The sequence below is a fragment of the Natator depressus genome, chromosome 3, assembly GCF_965152275.1.
Source record: "Natator depressus isolate rNatDep1 chromosome 3, rNatDep2.hap1, whole genome shotgun sequence".
In the NCBI taxonomy this organism is placed as follows: Eukaryota; Metazoa; Chordata; order Testudines; family Cheloniidae; genus Natator; species Natator depressus.
In genome coordinates this window covers 204,057,611-204,083,495 of record NC_134236.1, presented here as the reverse complement: position 1 = coordinate 204,083,495, position 25,885 = coordinate 204,057,611, and the positions used below count along the sequence as shown (strand labels likewise).

At 43.1% G+C, this 25,885-nt stretch overlaps 1 protein-coding gene across 2 annotated transcripts in view; it reads right to left on the bottom strand.

Moving 5' to 3' along the window:
- The window catches only part of RIN2 (Ras and Rab interactor 2), a 111,704-nt gene extending 90,797 nt beyond the window's left edge, over nucleotides 1-20,907 (bottom strand). Inside the window, exons 1-2 of one of the 2 annotated variants that reach the window (XM_074949731.1) lie at nucleotides 20,784-20,907; nucleotides 5,531-5,608 (exon numbers count right to left, since the gene is read on the bottom strand). The gene's annotated coding sequence lies outside the window, so the exon portion shown is untranslated. The remainder of the gene's footprint in view (nucleotides 1-5,530; nucleotides 5,609-20,783) is intronic. The other variant, XM_074949732.1, reaches the window with a different exon arrangement.
- Between the last annotated feature and the right edge of the window lie 4,978 nt (nucleotides 20,908-25,885).

Sequence of the window (25,885 nt, the reverse complement as noted above, 5' to 3'; positions counted from 1 at the left end):
AAATATGATGGGTATAGATTATCTGCATCAATTTTAATGCAGAAAAGTGGAGGTTTGAAAGCATTCAGGGAGGTAAACTATCTATGAAAGGTAAACCCCTAGCAGCCTGTCTGTCTTGTGAAGGTTATAAATAGCTCTATAAAGCTATCTTGTACATAACAGATGTTGTCTGTCTTGCTTAGTATTTCCATCTGCATTTTATTAAAGTTTCAAAATAAGATAAGTATGTTCAAAAAGGAATTACTGTGTATAGTGTGACAGAGGCCTAATATACTAAATGAGTTGGAAAAGCAGACAAGAGGTCTGATTCTCATTTACACTGTTGCTTTACACTGTTTACTTCTTCTGACACCAGTGTTACATTCCGATACAAACACTGCCCTTCTGTTAAGAGGTAGCAAATCAGCCTCAGTCACGGGAAAAAAATCACCGACACCCAGGATGAGTGTATTTGATGTGTAACTTCTTTTATTTATACATATGCACCAGTCCTGGAACAGAGGTGTCAAACAGCATGCAAGGCAATCCATCCTTTCAGGAATCTCAGCCTAACTCCAGTGCCCAGTTCTCAGGAAACATCTCTGTCTCATGAACTGGCTCTAACCAGAGAGCAAACTCCCCTGTTGCTCACAGAGCTCATGCTCTAAGGGCCACTCACTGCTTCAACACAGAACCTGACACAACAAAAACTGACTACAACAAAGCACGATTTCCCAAAACTAAACATTTGCTCACATGGTGGATCTGTCTACACAGTTGCTAGGAGCAAGTCTTGCAGCCCAGGTCAACTAAAAAAGCAATATGGACATTTCAGCTCAGGCTCTGAAACTTACTCACCCACCTCTAAGGAAAGCTCCAGCTGAGCCCAAATATCAAAGCAATGTCTACATGGCTATTTTTGGTGCTCTAGCATGAGGTTGTTGACCTGGGCTGTGAGACTCATTCCCAGCAGCTGTGTACACATACCCTACATTTAAAAGAAACACCTGGTGACACCTGCCATAACAAGTGTGCCTCCTTGTGCTGGGTCACTGAGAAAACATCTGTCAGAAGAGGGAGTAGTTCAGAAGAAGAAAACATGTTTACTTTCTATCTTGAGGAATCCTGAAGCAGCAGGTTCATCTTCAATGTTTGAGATGTTGAAGGAAGATCTGAATTGATATTTCTCTTGTTCAAGTGCAACTGTAATTTCACAGAGAAAGATACAGACTCTGTCCTGAAAACCATACAGTCTAAGTCCCCACTCCTGTCAAGACTTAAGTACGTGCCTAACTTTACACACTGGGAATAGTTTCATTATAGTCAATGGAACTATTGCCTGTGTGTAAAGTTAAGCACGTGCTTATGTATTTGCAGAATCAGGGCCTAAAACATAACCTTAATCCAATGCCAAAAATCAAAACAAAATAAAGAAATGATCCCACAAAACAGCAGGCAGGGTGATGCAAAACAAAATAAAGTACATATAATTGGATAAATTACAAATTTGTTAATTTGTTCATATTAGGCAAAAGAAGTATCGTGCAGTATACCTTGTAGATTAACAATGTTATAAAATTAACATTTCTTATAACCCTTGTGATTCATTCAAGCAGCCTTGCCAGTCCCAAAACTACATGAGGGAGAGGTTGGGATTCCAACATAAAAGGTAGGTTTTTGAAATAACATTTTAAGAGAGATATCTGTAATGCCAGCTAATAACATTTGTCAGCATACATGTAAATTAAACATCTCCACCATACAAGTCAGATCTATTCCAGAACTGCATGCTTGCCAATAGAGCCCAGCAGCTGCTGGAACATATCCGATATTTACTTCATTGTCATGGGTGTTACATTGACCTGATTTTTCACCGAGCCTCTGAAGCTTTGTGCACGTGTTTTGGATGCCAAGCATTCAACTGTTGAAAAACAACAAGCCAAAAAAAATTCTATTGTCCATCAGGTCAGGGCAACCCAAAACTAGTTCCAGAAAAGTGACAATTAACTGCTGCCTCCCAGACAAGCTGCTCCTCTGCACTTAGCAATACTGAGAGCATGGACTGATGGGTGCAGTCCATTTCAAGGCTGGAAATGAAAGCTCACCCTTACCTTAGGGTAATTTAAACGCCTCTGGATGCAAAAAGAAAGCTGATTTGCTCATTTGGCTCCCTACTTTTCCTAAACTCCTCTGTGACAGCTCAGTCAGACCCCATCCTGCACTTTGAGAAGACAAAATGACTAACTATACAGTATGTGCACGTTCCCAAACTACAGTCTTGGGAGTAACTGCTATTTAGAGGTGGGATCAAAAAGAAGACGAAAGAAAGAGTCCATTATCAAATATTTGTTCACCACAAAGGTACTTACAGAGTATAACCACCCCTTAACCTTCTCTTTGTTAAGCTAAATAGATTGAGATCCTTGAGTCTATCGCTGTAAGGCCTGTTTTCTAACTCTTCAATCATTCTCATGGCTCTTCTCTGAACCCTCTCCAATTTATCACCATCATTCTTGAATTGTGGGCACCAGAACTGGACACAGAAGTCCAGTACCAGTCGCAACCCTGCCAAACAGAGGTAAAATAATCCCTCTACTCCTACTTGTATCCCCCGTTTACGCATTCAAGGATCGCATTAGCCCTTTTGGCCACAGTGTCACACTGGGAGCTCATGTTCTGCTGATTATCCACCACAACTCCCAAACCTTTTTCAGAGTCACTGCTTCCCAGGATAGAGTCCTCCATCCTGTAAGTATGGCCTGCATTTTTTATTTCTAGATGTACATATTTATATTTAGCCATATTAAAGTGCTTATTGCTTACTTGTGCCCAGTTTACCAAGAGATCCAGATCACTCTGTATCAATGACATTTCCTCTTCATTACTTACCAATTTGTGTCATCAGTAAACTTTATCAGTGATGATTTTATGTTTTCTTCCAAAATATTGATAAAAATGTTAAACAGTATAAGGCAAATAATCAATCCGTGCGGGATCCCACCACAAATGCACCAACTTGGTGATGATTCCCCATTTTAATCCATTTAACGTGTGCATTGCAACTAGTGAGGCCTCCGATGGAGCACTGTGTCCAATTCTGGACAGCACACTTTAGGAAAGATGTGGACAAATCTCAGAGTGTTCAATGGAGAGCAACAAAAATTATAAAAGGTCTACAAAAGGAAAGGTTAAAAAAATTGGGCATGTTTAGTTTTGAGAAAAGACGGCTGAGATGGGGACCCAGTAATAGTCTTCAAATATGTTAAAAGCTGCTACAAAGAGGATAGTGATTAATTGTTCTCCATGTCCACTACAGGTAGGACAAGAAACAGTGGGCTTAATCTGCAGCAAGGGAGATTTAGGTTAGATATTAGAAAAATCTTTCTAATTATGAGCTCTGGAATAGGCTTCCAAGGGAGAAATGCCTATCATTGGAGGTTTTTAAAAACAGGTTGGACAAACACCTGTCAGGGATGGTCTAGGTTTATTTGGTCCTGCCACAGAGCACGGGGCTGAATTTGATGACTTCTCAAGGTCCCTTATAGCCTTGCATTTCTGTGATTCTATGTTAATTGTATATTGTTCTAGTTTTTTAATCAAAATGTCATGTGGCACCAAGTCAAACACCTTACAGAAGTCTAAGTATACTACATCAGTACTATTAACTTTATCAACCAAACTTGCAATCTCATAAAAAAAATGATATCAAGTTAGTTTGATATTATCTATTTCCCGTAAACCCATGTTGACTGACATTAATTATATTACCCTCCTTTACACAAAGGAACTCTGTGGAGGAGCTGAGAATGGAACCCAGGTCTCCTAAGTCTCAGACTAGCATTCTGATCTCTGGGCCATCATTCCTCTAGATGCACTCAGCATCTTGCTCTTGAAGAAGGAACATTTTAAAAACCAAAACTATTAATTTTAGGAAAACCAGACATTTGGAATAATTATATTTTCTTCTCATACAACCAAATGTGAGAGTCAGGTTGTTCTTGAGTAAGTGACCTTCCAAATATATTTTCTATTCTGAAGTCCAGAGTGAGATCCTAGTTAACGGATGCAGTGACAGGGATAAAGGGGACGTTTTGCAAATTTGAGTGCCCAAAATTAGGTGCCCAAATAGGTATTTAGGTACCTAAATAAAAGTGGCCTGATTTTCTGAGGTGCTGACTACTCTCAACTTCCACTGAAATCTATGAGAGCTTCACTGATCAGCACCTTTGGTAATCAGGACACTTTATATAGGTACCTACGGAGGGATTTAGGAGCCATAGTTAAAGAGGCAGATATTCAAAAGGCACAAAGGGCAGTTGGGCACCCAACTTTTATCCACAGTTAAAAGGAGTTGGATGCTTAGCTGCCCTGTATGCCTTTGAAAAAATCTCTGCCTCCATAAAGAAGGGTGCATAAAGTTAGGCTCCTATGTCTTTATTTAGGCTGCTAAATAAGTGACCTGACTTTCAAAAGCGTTGCTCACCCAGAAGGTTCTATTGATGTCAATGGGAGCTATTGAGCAATCAAACACTCTTGCGAACATGGATTTGGAAGCCAAACTTTAGGTACCTATTTCTGAAAATTTGGACCAAAATCTTCCAGAGGAGATAAAGTCAGTAAACCTGCTATTTGGATTTGATTAATAGACTGTGTAGTAGCTACCTGGAACCAAAAAAGTCTGAGTTTGTTCACTGTCAGGGTTACTACAATACAGAGGAAAGTTTAGAGTGCAAGATAGTGGAAACATTTAATACGGTTGAAAGGAGTGATTTCTCACTGGCACAGAGTTTCACAGTATTAGACATTTAAATCCATCATCATGAATTAACCCCCAAACAACATTCATTGTATTGCATTTAGCAAAGTTCAATATTCTACATGTACTTGTGCTATTTAGTTATCAAGTAACAATATCTTGTATAATTTTAAAAGAACATCTGCTGAGTAATCAGGTCTGGTGCTCCCAAAAGTAAAATTAAAGTACTAACCTTAAACCTGTGATTATCTGGCCCCGAGTTTCTCAATTCATAGGGAATAAATGCCTTTATAAAATTCATTAACGTATAGCTGTCAAAGGTACCAACCATAATGAGACCTTTGCAATCATACATTTAAATGAGCAACCACATTTTGAATATTGTATAGGTTTTAAAAACAACGGGGACTGGGTAACAACCTCTACACCACTAAGGCCAATACCGTACTAGGACCATTATAGGTACTCTAATAGTTACACTTAAGCAAAATCTCTTCTTGGCCTATGCCGTGATAATGCTTACTTAAGAATGTGCCTAACTTTAAACATGTGCATAGTCCCACCAAGGTCAGGTACCTCACTGCATCAGGGCACTACTGAGCAGGGCTGAGTTCCTTTCAGCTGCCTTTCTTAAATTCATCACACTTGTCCTATGAAATCCAGATTTGTGTCAGGAAGCTACTCCAAATCAAGCTCTGCTAATGAAGTAAAGTTTTCTTCCTTCCGTACAATTTGACAGAATTCAAAGGAGTACACCAGGCTTGGTTACACACAGAGAAGAAAATAATTACTTACTTGTAATGTATTTTGTCGGTCTGCCTCTTCTCCCATCCCGGAAAGGAAACATCCCAGCAGACAGTATTATAGCTCGACCTATACCAGGAAGCAAGGAGGCAAAAAAATAAAATAGAAGTCTGCCAGTCACAACTGACACACAGTTTCCTGGTAGGTGGAGTTATAATGATGTCAATAAGGTTGTTTATTTGGAAGGAAGAGGTGGCTGTATGACAAAGTATATTAATTGGTCCTATGAGAGCAGCCCTCTCTAGTCACTAGCAGAAAATAAATGTGTTTTATGAGCACTTAGAATAGCACTTTCTGCTTTCTGTCTTCTATTAAACATATTAATGGCATATTCAAAGGCTCCAAACTTTTCCACAATTCTACAGAGTAAACCTCTGTACTCCCACCTTATGACAGACAGCTCTGCAAAATACATGAGTAGCTATAATAAAGCTGTGGTTTTAGTAGCTGTAACTGTTAAAGAAGGTAACTGCTACTGTGTTATTACTGGTTCTTACATAACCTGTAACATAACTTTCAGTGATTGGCAAAATACAATATATTATGAAAATTAAGTCACACAAAATCAAGTAACTTGGCAGAATAGCATTCGCCTGCTAAACCCAGGGTTGTGAGTTCAATCCTTGAGGGGGCCATTTGGGATCTGGGGCAAAAATTGGGGATTGGTCCTGCTTTGAGCAGGGGGTTGGACTAGATGACCTCCTGAGGTCCCTTCCAACCCTGATATTCTATGATTCTCTGATAAATTTAATCAGAATATTTTTGTGGATTGGTTGGCCTCAAAAGAAAGCTGAAGCAGAATAAGGCTTTAGTTTGACAGAACTGTCAAGGTGGGGTGTTTGGGGGCTATTTAATCTCCACTATATGCCACATCACAGAAACTGTAGGGATTTTCAGTCAGCACAACACATGGCAACTATAAAATTACCAATAAAAGGAAGGCAGTAAACGGGAAATGCCTAGTCTAGAAGAAAGGTGTATACATATCATTAAGCTATGTTTAGCAAGGAACAAGAGATGTGAAGTAGAGCCAAGTCACTTCTTTGGTTTCTAGAACCACTGTTAACCATATGGGAAACATATATTATAAATGATAGTTTACATGTGTGCAACAGTTGCTGAAATAATAAGGGATTAAATAATCCTTTTCTTCTGAACATAAAAAAAGTGAATCTGAAATCTAGTAAATCAAATATTTATCTTGGAAGTTTGCATGTCTTGGAAAAAGCCACACCAAACACGTATATTTTCAAAGACACACATAAAAAATGGTAAGTATATGTTTAATAATAATTCCTACTCAATTTGATATGTTATCCGCTTGCCTGAGCGAGACAGAAATTTGATTATAATTGCAAAATTTGATGAAAAAATTATGTGAAAACTTGAATTAACCTGAGTAAGGCTTATTACTCTCCAGATACTGCAGCTTCATTTCTAATACTACCAGCTATGCCAATAATTCCAAGCACAGTAATTAGCAAAAAGCATAGTGGATAAGTAAATGGGAACTGAGACATGGTCAGGCTTAGTCTATATTATATACTTATTTCAGTATAACTACATCGCTCAGTGGTGTGGAAAATTCACACCTCTGTATGACGCAGTTATATCACCCAAACTCCTGTTGAGACAGCTTCTCCCATCAACATAGCTACTGACTCTCATGGAGGTGGGTTACCAATGAGAGAAGCTCTTCCAACAGCATAGGGAGCATCTTCACTAAGCACTACAGCAGCATCGCTGCACCAGCGCCAATGTAGCACTGTATGTGTAGACCAGCCCTCAGACTTAAGACTGTGAAACCTTTAGTTATCATTATTTATAATTTGCCAGGTTTTGAAACATTTCTGTTATATTTTTTCAAAACTTTTACTTCATTTTAGTTCCTGGCTTTCAAACATTTGGGGGTTTGTTTTGTTTTTTATAATCACAACTTTACTTTTTTAAAGGGATTCTGTCAACTTTAAAAAAAAAACTGTCTGAAAATGTCATACTTACCAATGGCAGGCAAGAGTCAAGAGCCTATTCCTAAAAGCACTTACACACACACATAGTCCCAGGAAACTCAGTGGAAATAGTCACGGCCCCAATCCAGCAAACACTTGAGCACGTACACGTGTTTAACTTTAAGTACACGAGTAATCCCACTGACGTCAATGTGCTTAAGTCTTTCCGGGACTGGGTTCATGTTTGCAGGACCACAACCTAACATTACTATAATTGAAAGATCTAGGAAAATTAATTTTGTGCATCTGACTCTGTTTTGTACGTAGTCAATTCCACTATTTACTCTGCATAACCAATAAAATCTTGTTTTCTTTGGCTATGCGGGTCGTGTGGGGAGAGAAAAATATTTTAAACACATGGTAAAAGGAGAGGCTGTAAAATCACAAAACTTGGCAAAAGGACTAAAGAATACATGAAGTACCTGAAGCTATTTTTATCACAAATTTAAAACCGACCAGGTTTCAATGGATGGTGTTTCTTTATGTAATACATAGGTATCTACAACCTTTGTGGTTTATTAACGATAACTTTTATAGGGAGTTTCCTTATATTTTTATATTTGCTTCAAGGAAAAATAGAACTGCCACTATTAGATATAACTCCCGATAACCCTGATACCATCACAGAATTAGCATATTTTGGTTTCATGCCTGGTAGCACTCCAAGTTCAGGCATGGGCATCACACACTTTTTACACTGGGAGGGAGGGGCATCACAGGATGCTGTGAGTCTCCTCAGATATTTCCTCCCGCAGAGCCCCCTCCTATGGCTCTTAACACAGGATGGGGTAATGTGGCAATGGGACATATCTTCTACAGCCTGAATTTGCTCTGTGCCATGTGATTTTCACGAAACCTGTGCACTTGTCACTGCGACTGTAGGTGATTTTCTTGTAGCTCTTCCATTCTGAGCTCAGGGTTTGTTTCTCAGAAATTTGTAAATGAGTTTTCTATTCTTTTGCTGTGCTGACACTTGGAAAAAGTCAAGTGTCACCAAGGAACAATTTCCATCACTCCATTCCCTGATATTAAAACAGAGAACTCTCTGGGATTTCTTGAAATTATGAAAGGCAATAAAACCAAAGCCTTCTCTGGCAGATTTCTGTGCAAGTAAGGACCCTGATCCTGCAACTGTATCCATGCAGACAGATCCCTCCTACAAGTCCCAATGGGTTCTGCCTACATTTGATTTAATGCAAAGCCCATCAAAGTCAACAGGAGTCTTTTCAGGATTGGTGCCTGTGCTCCTTTTGCAGGTCCTGGGCCTGTGTTTGTATTTTTGGCATTTGACTTACAAACTCCCACATTGATATTTATAGTTCAACAAATCTAACTAAAAGAGGAAAAGTTTGCTCATTGCTAAGACATTTTCCAAGTTTCAGTTTTTATAGCCAAGTTACAAAGCATTCAGGTCCCAGTTCCTAATGTACGTAATGAAAGATACTTGATCTTAGCTACAGTAAACTGCTTCATATGTACAAAAATCAAGATTGAACGGCTCATTTTATAAAAATTACAGGACCAAAAATATTACATCACCAAGTTACACTTTCCAAAACTGAAACTCACGTCAAATATTGAGTTTTTGATCAAATTCCAATTCCAAAGTAATCACAACTTATAAGGTTTTCTCTGGACCCTAACAACAGCCATGTACAACAGCAGTGCTCATGACTTGGCACTTGGACAGAGAAATTTTAAATGATATATGGTACTGTGGCGTTCCCCAAGCAGCCAAGCAGGAGTGGGCCTTATGAACACACTAAGAATTTTGGCTTCCTTTTTGACAGCTATTTAAACTGTCTAAATCATAGTGTTTTTTCCATCTTGCATTAACTGCTCTGAACAGTGCAAAACAGATATTTTTTAAATCCCCAACCATTGCTAGAACAGATTATAAAAATTTTACTCCTTGTCTATGTCCCACAGTTGCCAACATCTAAACTTTTTCCCAAGAAATTATTGGCCAAATAAACTCAGGGTCGGGAATGCAGCAAGGGCCCAATCACCAAAAGCAGTGGGTGTTTATTCTTGTGAACTTGATGTTCTTCTTTATAATAATATGTTTATCCCAAACTGAATTCATTTGCTCAAACTGATGAGCTGTTCCATACAGACAGTCTAATTAATGCCAGTGGAAATATTCCTATCGCAATCTGGCCCTCGATCATTACCAGGTCAAACCTAATACATGACTCAATTATGGAGTGCCTGTGAATCCTCAGTAAAGGCAGGACATAGCATAGTTACGTTTGCCCAGGAGCAGATATGAGGCTGAACTGGGACTCAGAGAGGCACAATTTTGTTCTTTACTCCATGGGGGAATTTAATCCATGCCAGTCCATTACATGACACGAATTACTTCCCCCTATGCACTGGCTCCGCTATGTTAGCTGGATGAGTCCAGGCTCCATCCACTCATTACCCAATCTGCCCTACCCTTCAGCTCCTAGAGGAACATAAAGCAGTCTCAGGTTGGCCAAGCTGGGATTTCCAAGTCTCTCCATATATTCGCCCTCCTAAGCATACAGTTGAATCTGCTATTTTAAGTCTGGCCAAGATGCAGCTTGGGTACTTTGGAACTTTTCTCTACCTGGGTATTTAAATATCTTATATGGCATATGCCCAGAGTCAATCATTAACAGAACAAAGGAAGCAAGAGTTTAACTGAAAGAGGATGTTAGGTTCAGGTAAAAAGAAAAGGAGTACTTGTGGCACCTTAGAGACTAACCAATTTATTTGAGCATAAGCTTTCGTGAGCTATAGCTCACTTCATTGGATGGGGAATGTCAGCAAATGTAATGTCATGCAGGTAGGGAAAGCCAATGAGACTATAGGTTATTTTCGTGTTGAAATGTATTTTGGCTCTAATACAGAATGAAAAGAACCCCAGAGTTAATTATTTGAACATAGGGACTCTGTGTTGACCAAAAACAAAGTAAAAGGAAAAAGAATAATTTAGAATGCAGAAGCAGGGGAACCATTTTACAAGTAAGGAAAGACAATTCTTCTCTGCGAAGCACTTGTGAGGTCACATTTAGCGTTGTGCTTAGTCCCAGGCGTTGAGCCAAAAGAGAGATATACACATTCTGGAGATGGCGCGAAGGGGAGCAAAAAGAGGTTCTTTTGAGAAAAGGCTTTGAAAATTGAACAGGCCTCAAATTAGTGTGTGCAATGCAGGCCAAGTCCACAGCTGGTGTCAACTGGCATAGCTTCATTAATGTCAATGAAACTGGACTGATTTGCATCTGAGGATCTGGCTCTCAGTATTTAAATAGCTTACAAAATTACACAGGGCAGACCTTTTCTGAATTCAGGGAGATAATCATCGCCCAAGGGCAAAATTGGATATTAAACCTGAACTGGGTATTTAAACACATGTTCTCCAAAGAATCTATTCGTAAAAAGAAAAGGAGTACTAGTGGCACCTTAGAGACTAACCAATTTATTTGAGCATAAGCTTTCGTGAGCTACAGCTCACTTCATCGGATGAAGTGCATCCGATGAAGTGAGCTGTAGCTCACGAAAGCTTATGCTCAAATAAATTGGTTAGTCTCTAAGGTGCCACTAGTACTCCTTTTCTTTTTGCGAATACAGACTAACACGGCTGCTACTCTGAAAAGAATCTATTGTTGCAGGGAATTTTGCACTCACCTGTGTTCTGAGGTTTAAGGAAGGAGAGGATTAAGTTCCCTTTCATTACTGCTACCTTGTCCTCCTTCCCATCCCACCCACATTTTTGTCTCACCCACCTGTTATGTCTTGTGTTTTAGACTGTAAGTACCTTGGGGCAGGAATTGTCATTTATTATATGTTTGTACAGCACCCAGCACAATGGGGCCTCAACCTGGTTGAGGCTCTTTGGTGCCACCACAGTATGTATAAATAAATAATACATATCAGGAAAGGCTCAGTTAAAGGGTTATTTGAACTCTGGTACAATCTGTGGAAAAAAGTTGCAAAAGCATATAAATTACTGTGGGATTTTCAAAACCTCTGCTCCTATTTAATAGTAAAACTCCCATCGACTCCAAGGGGAGCAGAATTAGACCTATGCTGAATATTCTGGAAAATCCCATCCATATATCTGTTTTAGGATAGGAGATTGCTATTTCCAAGGATACCCACAGAGAATAGAGATCACCTACCAGGGGGAAAATAGGCTTGGTACTCCAAAAGTTCTTTTCCTCAAAATTTGATACATGTAAATTTTAGTCTTAAAAAGGAAGGGGGAAAAGGAATGTCTCTCCTCTATCAAACCTGCTTGTTTTCACTGGACAAGTTTCTCTAGTTGATAAAATCCAGGCCCACAGGTCTTGATATAACATTCTTCTTAGAAAGCTGCAAGATTAGAAGGACTCAGGGCTAGACTATACTGCAACGTTAAAGCGCGCGCGCTTTAACGTTGCCAGTATAGAGCTCTCCCAGCGCTCTAAAAAAAACCCCATCTCCACGAGGGAAATAGCGTGGCTCCCAACACTGGTGCACTGTCTACACTGGCGCTTTACAGCACTAGAACCTGCTGCGCCCAGGGGGGTGTTTTTTTACACGCTTGAGCAAGAAGTTGCAGCACTGTAAACTGCCAGTGTAGACAAGCCCTCAGTTTCAAACAGCATGTTGACACCTGGACCATGTTTCCAAACTGCACTCTCCGCATGAAGATCAAAGCAACAGTAAAGTCCATATAAACAGCATGTAGTCAAAAATGGAGGAATATGTTCCATATGTCAACAATAAATGCTGAAGTGAATTTTGATTATGCTATTGTTTAAATGACTACACACAGAATGCAAAATATTCCTGACCTGCTCCTTAATGGCTTTAGAAAGGGCTACATCACAAAAATCCATTCATGAAAATGCATTAAGAGGATATCACAATTGTTTGTCACTTTACTTAAAGCAACCCATTTTTGAAATAAGATTTAAATATCTTTTCCCCATACTATTGGTTAGATTAAATGAGGGTATAGTTTCAGGGACTCTCTTTGCAAAATGAATGTTCAATTGTACTTAAAAGTACAGCATGTGCTCAATGTAAGAGCACCGAATAATATATGCGCTTACATGCAAGTACAATGAGGCAACAGCAAGTTGAGAAGATCAACTACTTGGACCTGATTCAGCTCTCATTGACAATGGTGTAAATCAGAAGTAACTCCCTTTGAAGTGTAAATAAGTGTAAAAGGAGAATCCAACCCCTAACCTGGATCTAATAGAGGCTCTTTTCTACTGCTGTTATTGTGCAAATACTGTAATAAGCTGTGAAACCTTGCAAAGTTCACACTGTTCCCTACTTTTGCTTTTATCCTGATTAATGTCTTTAAGCAGGGTGGATAAAAATCAATGATTTTTTTTAATCAAAAAATCATATTTTTTTATAAAAATGCTTTTTGAGGAAAAAAACCTATCTAAAGATAGTTTTAATTAAGATACATTAAGGCTCCAAGATGTCTCATCATGGAATAGGGATTATAAATTCTAATTCTACAGTATGAGACAATATATTCATGTAATGTTTAAGAAAAGTTTTGTAAATAAGTTCCAATAGTTCATGGATTAGGGACCCAATTTTATGGGGTTCCAGGGGCTTCTGTATAAATTACGTAGTTTAATCTTTCTATCTACCCAATGGGACTCAGTGCTCAGTCTAGAAGATACCATCAGAGATGCTTAGTTTTGCAGTTCTCAAACTATGGATTTGTGTCCCCAGAGATAAAATGCTTGTTAACAGCAAAAGTGTTTTTAAATTAATAAATAGAGGTGAGAAACAACAGACCTCACTCGATTGTCCCTCTGCAAATTTGTGTACACAGTCAATCCCTTACCTCTCTCTGAAAGTGCAAAGTTTCAAAAAATTCAATGAATAGAAGATTGATGGGAGCGGAATAGATCTGGACAAGGAGAAGATGTCTGGAGATAAATGTGAGAAGGGAGGGACAGGCAGTAGAAACAAAAGTGAAACTGTTTGAGCAGCATATTCCAGAATGCACTTTTATGTAGAAATCCATGATTAAATCTAGTCTTCCTGACTTGTGATTTAAATCAAATCCACCCTGTCTTTAAGAAACAACAACATTTAATAGTTGAAAGGCTACCTACCAGCACCCTGTCTATACTAGCCTTCTTTTCATATGGCCTTCTCATTTTTGCACTAACTGGTTCGGGTCCATGGATGGATCGAAGAGTGGGAGAATCAGCATAGGTAGACAACTTGTATTTTAACCACTGTTTTGTCTAGAACTGCTGTGTGGGGGATTAGATTACACTGTAGTTGTAACACAAGGCACTAGTGGCTGCATTAGTGCTCCCCACCATTGCTACCACTGATAGAGTTGACTCAGTGGTAGAAAGAATAGGAACTTTTAAGAATAAGAGGTCTAGGGTAGACACAACCTTAGAGTGAGATTCACTTTTGATGCAAACTAGGACCCTTCAACCCATTTCAGCTCTGTGGTCAGGCTACAAAGGGCGTGGGGGCGCAGAAGGGGAAGAGGCTATGCATCTTGGCGAGATCCTTCTGTGCCAGCCCATAACAGGCTGCAGTACAAGAGAAGTTTCAGGTCCAGGCTGAAAGAAGGGTCACAGCATCGGAGACACTTCACTCCAGTAACAGAGATATGAAGCAGCAGCCATTCCAGCATAAAGGCTAGACTAGTACTCATAGATGAACTGCGCTGCAGCCTCACAGCCTGCTTATACACTGAAGGAGAGATTTCCATTCCCCCCTCAACCCTCATTCAGACTCTATGCAGCAGGGGCAGAATTCATTCACACTGAAAGTCAGCTCTTTAGATAGGACTGTGTAATTACAGCAGGGTAAGAACTGGATGTATAAACAGTCTCTTTCAGCACTGATATTCTGTTGCATACAAAAGCACAGTTTCAATAGCATAAACCTGGAAATCCTGGGCGCCCCATCATCTCAGGCATTGGCACCCTGACAGCAGGATTGTCTGGCTATGTAGACTCCCTCCTCAGGCCCTACGCTACCAGCACTCCCAGCTACCTTCGAGACACCACTGACTTCCTGAGGAAACTACAATCCATCGGTGATCTTCCTGATACCACCATCCTGGCCACTATGGATGTAGAAGCCCTCTACACCAACATTCCACACAAAGATGGACTACAAGCCGTCAAGAACACTATCCCCAATAATGTCACGGCTAACCTGGTGGCTGAACTTTGTGACTTTGTCCTCACCCATAACTATTTCACATTTGGGGACAATGTATACCTTCAAATCAGCGGCACTGCTATGGGTACCCGCATGGCCCCACAGTATGCCAACATTTTTATGGCTGATTTAGAACAACGCTTCCTCAGCTCTCGTCCCCTAACGCCCCTACTCTACTTGCGCTATATTGATGACATCTTCATCATCTGGACCCATGGAAAAGAAGCCCTTGAGGAATTTCACCATGATTTCAACAATTTCCATCCCACCATCAACCTCAGCCTGGTCCAGTCCACACAAGAGATCCAATTCCTGGACACTACAGTGCTAATAAACAATGGTCACATAAACACCACCCGATACCGGAAACCTACTGACCGCTATTCCTACCTACATGCCTCCAGCTTTCACCCTGACCACACCACAAGATCCATCGTCTACAGCCAAGCTCTGCGATACAACCGCATTTGCTACAACCCCTCAGACAGAGACAAACACCTACAAGATCTCTATCAAGCATTCTTACAACTACAATACCCACCTGCGGAAGTGAAGAAACAGATTGATAGAGCCAGAAGAGTTCCCAGAAGTCACCTACTACAGGACAGGCCTAACAAAGAAAATAACAGAACGCCACTAGCCGTCACCTTCAGCCCCCAACTAAAACCCCTCCAACGCATTATTAAGGATCTACAACCTATCCTGAAGAATGACCCAACACTCTCACAAATCTTGGGAGACAGCCCAGTCCTTGCCTACAGACAGCCCCCCAACCTGAAGCAAATACTCACCAACAACCACATACCACACAACAGAACCACTAACCCAGGAACCTATCCTTGCAACAAAGCCCGTTGCCAACTGGGCCCACATATCTATTCAGGGGACACCATCACAGGGCCTAATCACATCAGCCACACTATCAGAGGCTCGTTCACCTGCACATCCACCAATGTGATATATGCCATCATGTGCCAGCAATGCCCCTCTGCCATGTACATTGGTCAAACTGGACAGTCTCTACGTAAAAGAATAAATGGACACAAATCAGATGTCAAGAATTATAACATTCATAAACCGGTCGGGGAACACTTCAATCTCTCTGGTCACGCAATCACAGACATGAAGGTCGTTATCTTACAACAAAAAAACTTCAAATCCAGACTCCAGCGAGAAACTGCTGAATTGGAATTCATTTGCAAATTGGATACTATTAATTTAGGTTTAAATAGAGACTGGGAGTGGCTAAGTCATTATGCAAGGTAGCCTATTTCCCCTTGTTTTTTCCTACCCCCCCCCCAGACGTTCTGGTTAAACTTGGATTTATGCTGGAAATGGCCCACCTTGATTATCATGCACATTGTAAGGAGAGTGATCAGTTTGGATGAGCTATTACCAGCAGGAGAGTAAGTTTGTGTGTGTGTGGGGGGGGGGGGGGGGGGGTTAAGAAAACCTGGATTTGTGCTGGAAATGGCCCACCTTGATTATCATGCACATTGTAGGGAGAGTGGTCACTTTGGATGAGCTATTACCAGCAGGAGAGTGAGTTTGTGTGTGTGTGTTTTTTGGGAAGGGGCGGGGGTGAGAAAACTTGTATTTGTGCTGGAAATGGCCCACCTTGATTTTCATGCACGTTGTAAGGAGAGTGGTCACTTTGGATGGGCTATTACCAGCAGGAGAGTGAGTTTGTGTGGGGGGGGCGAAGGGTGAGAAAACCTGGATTTGTGCTGGAAATGGCCCAACTTGATGATCACTTTAGATAAGCTATTACCAGCAGGAGAGTGGGGTGGGAGGAGGTATTGTTTCATGGTCTCTGTGTATATAATGTCTTCTGCAGTTTCCACAGTATGCATCCGATGAAGTGAGCTGTAGCTCACGAAAGCTCATGCTCAAATAATTTGGTTAGTCTCTAAGGTGCCACAAGTACTCCTTTTCTTTTTGTGAATACAGACTAACACGGCTGTTACTCTGAAACCTGTCAAAATAGCAACTGTATTGCTTAAAGCATTTACCTTATTATCTACCATCTGTGAGCACAGAGGCATTTGTTTTCAGTGAACTAAACTCAGATAAATATTGGATAGATACTCCCCTCCTCAAAACAAAAACAAAACGAACAAACCACATATCCATCACACTGCTACTATGTGATATTAAGTTATTTTATATCAATTTGTTTCCTTAGCAAATTACCTAATCTTACCACCTCTAGGAGGTGAGGCAATAGTTCAGTTTCCATGCCAGTCGGGTCCTGATACAAAGCCCACTGGAAAAAAAAAAATCAATGGAAAGTCTCCCATGACTTTAATAGGCTTTAGATAGGGCCTTATCCCTCTGCAGAGACTGCCAATAAAGGTACCAATTAGTGGTAATTATGGCACTGGTTTTGTGATGTGCCCTAAGAGTTGGACTGAGACCACCAAACTCATTTCACATAGTCAAGTCAGTCCACTAATTTCTCATGTTCAAAGATATGACCAATATGAAATTTTCAATGTTTTTTGCTTGGACTTGAATATTTACTCTGCCATTCCAAACTCTTGATCAATCAGTAACTTTGGTTTGTTTTATACAAGCACTTTTAGAGGCTAATTTTAAAGGCTAGATTACTTTGCTCCACAACATATGTGGGTTACTGACTCACTGACCTATCAGGGATACTTGCCATTTCCAGGCAAGACATACTAGCTGGGTTCCCATTTCCATCCTTATCATCTGGGTCAGGAGGCACAAAAAATGCTGCAGAAAGATCACAGTTAGGCCCTAGAGAAGGAACTACCTTCTCTCACTCAACTATGATCCTCAGAACAATACATTCTGTAGAATACCAATACCAGTCCAATTCTCCTCATCCTGAACGACTACAGCAGCAACCCAGGGCCTGAAGGGATGTTAAAAATAATAGTATGTGTGTGGGGAATCCTCAGAACCCCACCACCATGGGACATGGAAGGTCCTTGGGGAAAAGGAGGTGGGTATTTAGCTGTACAAATCCACCAGTTCATTTCACAATGATCATATCAAAAGCTGGTTGCAATCTTTTCCATCTAAACATTTTTAGATGAAAAATGGCTGTATCACCAAAGCAAAACTTTTCACAAAAAAATTTTGTTTTTTCTTGAAGTTTTCCAATGAAAAGCCAGAAATTGATTTTCTTTTGGTAACAATGTGTGGTGTTCAGTTCTCAAAAGAGTTGGGTTGCTTTAAATTGAACAATTTTGAGTTTTTATTTCAGTTTTTGATAAAACCAGAAAACTTCCTTGGGAAATTTGGGGGGAAAAAACTAATTGACATTTTTGACCAGCTCTCCTCACAACCTCATAAATAATCTCTTATTAGTTTATTAAATGTGAACAAGTTGCCAGATAGATTCCCAACAAAATGATGAGAGCATTGAATGCTATAAACAGAATCTTCAATGAGTGGATTCAGGGAAAGTTGCAAGATTAAGGATTTTGATCTACATAACTGTTCCTCCATATTTTGAGGAAAGTCAAGATTCATTTCTCTCCCCCCCTCCCTCCATGCTAACATTGGTAAGCATTTGGTTTTATTTTTAAGTAATATAAAAGATAAATCAATGCATTTAGCAACACCTTTTGTTAGTGATATCAAATGCATTCTGTATTTAATATTGTACAGCTAAAGAGGACTACTCCAAATCAGAAATTCAATTCAGAAAGAAACATGACCCATTTTTCTTGCTTAGTTATGTGATTGAGAGAGAGACACAGTAGAGAGATGATATATTTTTACTGGACCAACAAATGGTTACCTCACCTGCCTTGTCTCTCTTGTATGCTGGGACCAACAGGGCTGCTATAATGACAACACTACAAACAACATGTTATTAATAGACATTTCTAGCTAGTACAGTCCTACCTGCCCATATAATCAAGTAGCAGTCAAAAAAATCTGTCCCAAATAGAGTCTACTATTTAGGAAATAATTAAATTATCTCCAAGATAACAGATCTTACATATTAAAGAAGTGGTTGCCTTTTCTCAGTCCAGGTTTACACTAGGAGCACTTTCGTGGTATAGCAATGCCAGTATATATTTGTCCCCTGTTAAGGAGCAATTGTTTTTTAGGCACTCAGACAGTACAGTGATGCGTGCAGTATACAAAACCTAGAACAGACTTGAATAGTACTGGCAAAGTGCCCCTAGCATGGATGAAGCTTATACTAGCAAAATGTGTTTTTGCTGGCATAGCTTATTCCAGTGCCCTACCCCTAATTACCAAGTGAAATAAATTATACCAGTATAACTCTACACCAGGGGCTTTTGCCTGCACAGCTACATTGGCCAGGGATCATCCTTACTAACATAGCTATGCTGGCAAAAGTTTGTACTGTAGGCCTGGAATTCCCCACTCAATGATCAGAGCCCCATTGTGCTACACGCCATATACTAGAAGATGGTCCCTGCCCAAGGAGCTCACAATCTACACCTCAGACAGGATGCAACAGGTGGGCAAAACAGATAAGTGGAGGCTGGCTGTGTTGGGACGATGAGGTAACAATAAAAAACAAAATTTTGCAGAAAATCAGAAGTCAAAGTTCTCCACCTGCTTGCCAATCCCAGATGGGAGCAATCTGTAAATATCATAGTATAGGTAGGTTTTAAGGAAAGATTTAAAAGATGGTAAATTGGTGATATCGTGTGTGTGTGTGTCACTTCCTTTTGAAGATGGGAACACCCATTCCATTTTGAAAGAGACTAACAGTCACTGTAACAGACTACTGGACCAAGTAATCTTACACTACCTTTGGTCAATCTGCTTATCATGTGTATTGCTGCAGCTTCAAAAGACCCAGTTAGGATCAGGACTCCATTGTGCTAGGCACTGTACAAACACATAGTAAGACACAGGCCCTGCCCCAAAGAGTTTATGATTTAAGTTAAGACAAAGTGACAAGTATGCATGACCAACAACAGAAGGCAAACTAAGGTGAGATCATGTGATAATCAAGGTCAGTTACATGTGCAACCTGGTCATTGTGAATCATTTTAAAGTTGTGTGTTTTTTGAATAGGGGGAGGATCTACCTCTTAAAACTACTAAAGAGAAAATCAACCAAGAAGTTTTCCTCATGCTGATACAGACTAACATGGCTACCACTGAAACCAGCCAATAAAGGAGAGTGATAAGATAATTTAAAGAGTGGTTAAAAATAGGACTTCATAAGAATTCTAATATTTTTGTTAAAACAAGGAGGAGTACTTGTGGCACCTTAAAGTGGGTTTTAGCCCACGAAAGCTTGTGCCCAAATAAATGCGTTAAGTCTCTACGGTGCCACAAGGACTCCTCGTTGATTTTGCTGATACAGACTAACACAGCTACCACTCTGAAACATATTTTTGCTTGGCATTGCTCATAAGAACAACTTCCTATTCAGTTTTTCGAGCTACCTATAGGTTAGGAGTCTTACTGATCACCATATATTGGGGTCAGGAAAGAATCCCCCCCCCAGGTCAGTGCCCCCACAGCAGTGCCCTTCCTCAGCAGCGTATGGGTGTGGGCCACTTGCCAGGACCAGCGAGGTGTAGCTCAGTCATGCCCTTGCCATTTGGGGGGGGGCCTTGAATACAAGCATCGGGGTCGGCCCTGTTGCCTGCCTGCGGCACAGGACAGCCTAGTCTCGGGCAGGCTGCAAGCCTTTGGTCTCACGTCGGTGGCTGAGGTTACCTGCGACACGCAGGGGCTCAGATGAGCTGGTGGCTCCCTGGGCCAAAGGGTGGGAATTTCAAACGCAGCGGAGCCACGTAAGCGCTCCAGAGCGGCTCCTCACTCACGGAGAGGGGTGTGAACATCCCACCCCCCAACACAGGCCCGGATCCTCCCCCCCAAGCCACCGAGAGGAGCCGGCCCCAGCGCCAGGGGGCCCCAGCCCAGCGCGGCGACGTGCCCCGGGAGCGAGGCGGGGGAGTCCCCTGAGGGCAAGGGGGAGCGCTGGGGACCGTCGCTCGGCTCGGCTCGGCTCGGCTCGGCCCGGGCCCCCTCCCCTCACGCGCGTCCGCACAGCCCGCGGGGCGGCGCCGCGCGAGGCCTTACCTTGCTCGGCCTCCTGCCCACCGCGGCGGGAGCGGCCCGGCGCTGCCCGCCTCGCCGAGCGGCCGGGCGGGGAGGGAGGAGCCGGGGCTTTGTGTGGCCGCCGCCGGCCAGGCTCCCTCGCCTCACCCCCTCCCCACTCCCGAGGGCCGGCCGGCTGGCCGGCGAACCCCCTGGGGCAGGGCGCCTGCGCCGAGCCCCCTCAACTGCCCCCCGTGGGGAGGGCGGGGCGGAAAGGTCCGGCGGGGGGCAGGGGCTGGGCTGCGCTGCGGCCATTTGCCGTCCCGCCTGCTGGGGGGAGCTGGGGGAGGGACAGTCCTGACCGCAAGGGGACCGGGGTAGAGTTGGGGGGCGGGGAGCAGCGCAGGTGGGCAGAGATTGGGGGCGGGGAGGGAGGTTGGGGGGTAGGGATGGGGCGGGGAGCTGCACAGGGGTGGGGGCGAGGCCAGGGAGGGATTGGGGGAATTTGGGGGGGTAGGGAAGGGGGCGGGGAGCAGCGCTGGGGGGCAGAGATTGCAGGCGGGGAGGGACTGGGGAAGTTAGGGGGCGGGGAGCAGCGCAGGGGTGGGGGCGAGGCCAGGGAGGGATTGGGGGGATTTGGGGGGTAGGGATGGGGCGGGGAGCATCGCAGGTGGGCAGAGATTGCAGGCGTGGAGCAGTGCAGGGGGGCAGGGGTTGGGGCAAGGCCAGGGAGGGATTGGTGGGTAGGTATGGGGAGGGGAGCAGCGCAGGTGGGCAGAGATTGCAGGCGGGGAGGGACTGGGGGAAGTTGGGGGGCGGGGAACAGCGCAGGGGGGCAGGGGTGGGGGTGAGGCCAGGGAGGGATTGGGGGGATTTGGGGGGTAGGGATGGGGCGGGGAGCATCGCAGGTGGGCAGAGATTGCAGGCGGGGGGCAGGGGTGGGGGCAAGGCCAGGGAGGGATGGGGAGGGGAGCAGCGCAGGTGGGCAGAGATTGCAGGCGGGGAGGGACTGGGGGAAGTTGGGGGGCGGGGAGCAGCACAGGAGGGCAGAGATTGAGGGCGGGGAGGGACTGGGGGGAGTTGGGGGTAGGGGTTGGGCAGGGAGCAGCACAGGGGGGCAGGGAGGGACTGGAGGGTGTTGGAGGAACAGAGGCAATCAGGGCTCTGCAGCAGCAGGAAAGTTGAGGGGCAGGAGTAGCTGGGTTGGAAGGGGTGACGGGGGCTGGAGCCATGAGGAAGTTGGGGGGCTGGAAGTAGGAGGGGGGCTGGGGTAGTGGGGGGGAGCAGGAATGGTAGGGACCCCTCTGTGTCCTTAAAGGGCCAGCCCCATTTCCCTTCAGCACCTGGCTCTCCCCTGAGCAGTAGGGGAGATCACAGCTATGGAGGAAAATGGGACAAAGGGAAATGTGAGAGTCTCACCTGAGGCCTGGAAGGGAGTGGGCAGAGAATGGAGCTGGAGCTGGACAACAGAACGGCAGGAGGAGGAAGAGGATGTGAAGCCTGCTAAACACTAACATAGGAAGCTAGAGAGCTGCATACTTAAAGGGCTACATTCCAAAGGCATCTGTTGAATCCCTTTGCTCCGAATACTTGCCTGGTTAGCTGTTTGTGCGCTTGAAACCCCAGCTTTGTGTGGGCAGAGGGACACACATCATAGTGCTTAGTGCTATAAGCACTTTGCATCCAAGGTCTCCAAGTGGCTTTCACACAGTAACTAACTAAACCTCCTATGTCTCAGAGGCAGGAGAGGGTTAATGGAATAAGTGCAATAAAACCCCATAAGCCCAGACTTGCTGAAGATTGTGTGTAACTCCAAGACAATGTCTGTGGTTGGGTGTCTTAACACACTTCTTTCACTGATGGGGGTTAGGAACAAACTTTCCCTGGGGCAAATTATTCCGTAACTGCCTGCTGCAGGGTTTTTTGGACCTTCATCCAAAACAGATACCTCTGGCTTCAAGGGGAGACAGGATACTGGACTGATTACTCATCTGAAACCTGTCGTCTGAGACTGTATGGCAGTTACCATGTTCCTTCCTGCACATTTTTGTCTGCCAGATTTTTCCACACCCAGTCTCATTGACTTCAACTAATGCAATGGAGACATTGAAAATGACCTACAGCACCCAATGCAATTTGAATATAAGGATTGCGTAGTTCAGACAAAGTGTGTTTCTTAGTTCATTCTAAGATCCACACATGCAATATTTCACAAATATATCCAACTTATTTTATTGCATTTTGCTTCATTAGCAAAACTTTAAGAACAAGCCTTTCCACACAGTTTGGCTTTGGCTTTCTCCATAAATAGGGCACTCTTAACAGAGCCATGTTGGGGTATTAATGCAACCAAATACCATGTTGTTGTTTACGCTTCAAACACTGGTAGGGCTTGATTCAAGCAAAAGCCCCGGGCATTGGAAAATACACAGAGGGAGGTTGTGGTGGCACAAAGTACCTTCAGTTCCCTCACATATACTGGGTGCAAAGGGTCACAAGAATCCAGGGATGCTCCAAAAGGGCATTAAGAAAAGGAGTACTTGTGGCACCTTAGAAACTAACCAATTTATTTGAGCATGAGCTTTCGTGAGCTACAGCTCACTTCATCGGATGCATACTGTGGAAACTGCAGAAGACATTATATACACAGAGACCATGAAACAATACCTCCTCCCACCCCACTCTCCTGCTGGTAATAGCTTATCTAAAGTGATCATCAAGTTGGGCCATTTCCAGCACAAATCCAGGTTTTCTCACCCTCCGCCCCCCCCCTACACAAACTCACTCTCCTGCTGGTAATAGCCCATCCAAAGTGACCACTCTCTTCACAATGCGTATGATAAGCAAGGTGGGCCATTTCCAGCACAAATCCAGGTTCTCTCACCCCCTCACCCCCCTCCAAAAACCACACACACAAACTCACTCTCCTGCTGGTAATAGCCCATCCAAAGTGACCACTCTCCTTACAACGTGCATGAAAATCAAGGTGGGCCATTTCCAGCACAAATACAAGTTTTCTCACCCCCGCCCCTTCCCAAAAAACACACACACACAAACTCACTCTCCTGCTGGTAATAGCTCATCCAAAGTGACCACTCTCCCTACAATGTGCATGATAATCAAGGTGGGCCATTTCCAGCATAAATCCAAGTTTAACCAGAACGTCTGGGGGGGAGGAGTAGGAAAAAACAAGGGGAAATAGGCTACCTTGCATAATGACTTAGCCACTCCCAGTCTCTATTTAAGCCTAAATTAATAGTATCCAATTTGCAAATGAATTCCAATTCAGCAGTTTCTCGCTGGAGTCTGGATTTGAAGTTTTTTTGTTGTAAGATAGCGACCTTCATGTCTGTGATTGTGTGACCAGAGAGATTGAAGTGTTCTCCGACTGGTTTATGAATGTTATAATTCTTGACATCTGATTTGTGTCCATTTATTCTTTTACGTAGAGACTGTCCAGTTTGACCAATGTACATGGCAGAGGGGCATTGCTGGCACATAATGGCATATATCACATTGGTGGATGTGCAGGTGAACGAGCCTCTGATAATGTGGCTGATGTGATTAGGCCCTGTGATGGTGTCCCCTGAATAGATATGTGGGCCCAGTTGGCAACGGGCTTTGTTGCAAGGATAGGTTCCTGCGTTAGTGGTTCTGTTGTGTGGTATGTGGTTGTTGGTGAGTATTTGCTTCAGGTTGGGGGGCTGTCTGTAGGCAAGGACTACACATTGGTCAAACTGGACAGTCTCTACGTAAAAGAATAAATGGACACAAATCAGATGTCAAGAATTATAACATTCATAAACCAGTTGGAGAACACTTCAATCTCTCTGGTCACGCAATCACAGACATGAAGGTCGCTATCTTACAACAAAAAAACTTCAAATCCAGACTCCAGCGAGAAACTGCTGAATTGGAATTCATTTGCAAATTGGATACTATTAATTTAGGCTTAAACAGAGACTGGGAGTGGCTAAGTCATTATGCAAGGTAGCCTATTTCCCCTTGTTTTTTCCTACCCCCCCCCCCGACGTTCTGGTTAAACTTGGATTTATGCTGGAAATGGCCCACCTTGAATGTCATGCACATTGTGGGGAGAGTGGTCAGTTTGGATGAGCTATTGCCAGCAGGAGAGTGAGTTTGTGTGTGTATGGGGGTGGGGGGGTGAGAGAACCTGGATTTGTGCTGGAAATGGCCCACCTTGATTATCATGCACATTGGAGGGAGAATGGTCACTTTGGATAAGCTATTACCAGCAGGAGAGTGAGTTTGTGTGTGTGTGTTTTTTGGGAAGGGGCAGGGGTGAGAAAACTTGTATTTGTGCTGGAAATGGCCCACCTTGATTTTCATGCACGTTGTAAGGAGAGTGGTCACTTTGGATGGGCTATTACCAGCAGGAGAGTGAGTTTGTGTGTGTGGTTTTTGGAGGGGGGTGAGGGGGTGAGAGAACCTGGATTTGTGCTGGAAATGGCCCACCTTGCTTATCATACACATTGTGAAGAGAGTGGTCACTTTGGATGGGCTATTACCAGCAGGAGAGTGAATTTGTGTAGGGGGGCGCGGAGGGTGAGAAAACCTGGATTTGTGCTGGAAATGGCCCAACTTGATGATCACTTTAGATAAGCTATTACCAGCAGGAGAGTGGGGTGGGAGGAGGTATTGTTTCATGGTCTCTGTGTATATAATGTCTTCTGCAGTTTCCACAGTATGCATCTGATGAAGTGAGCTGTAGCTCACGAGAGCTCATGCTCAAATAAATTGGTTAGTCTCTAAGGTGCCACAAGTACTCCTTTTCTTTTTGTGAATACAGACTAACACGGCTGTTACTCTGAAACCTGTCAAAAGGGCATTGATACCCAGGGGGGGCAGATGTGGCCAGAATAGTCTGCAGTTGGCACAAGAACAACCATACTGGGTCAGACTAAAGGTCCATATAGCTCAGTATCCTGTCTTCCGACAGTGGCCAGTATCAAGTGCTTCAGAGGGGATGAACAGAACAGGTCACCATCAAGTACAACTGAGCAGCTTCTGCTAATGGGGCTGGGCTCCAGTGTAGCCCCAGCTGTAAATTACAGCTACCTCCTGATGATATGATGTAAAGGTTTTATTGGTATGTCTGCATTATTCACATGTGGTACAGCAAA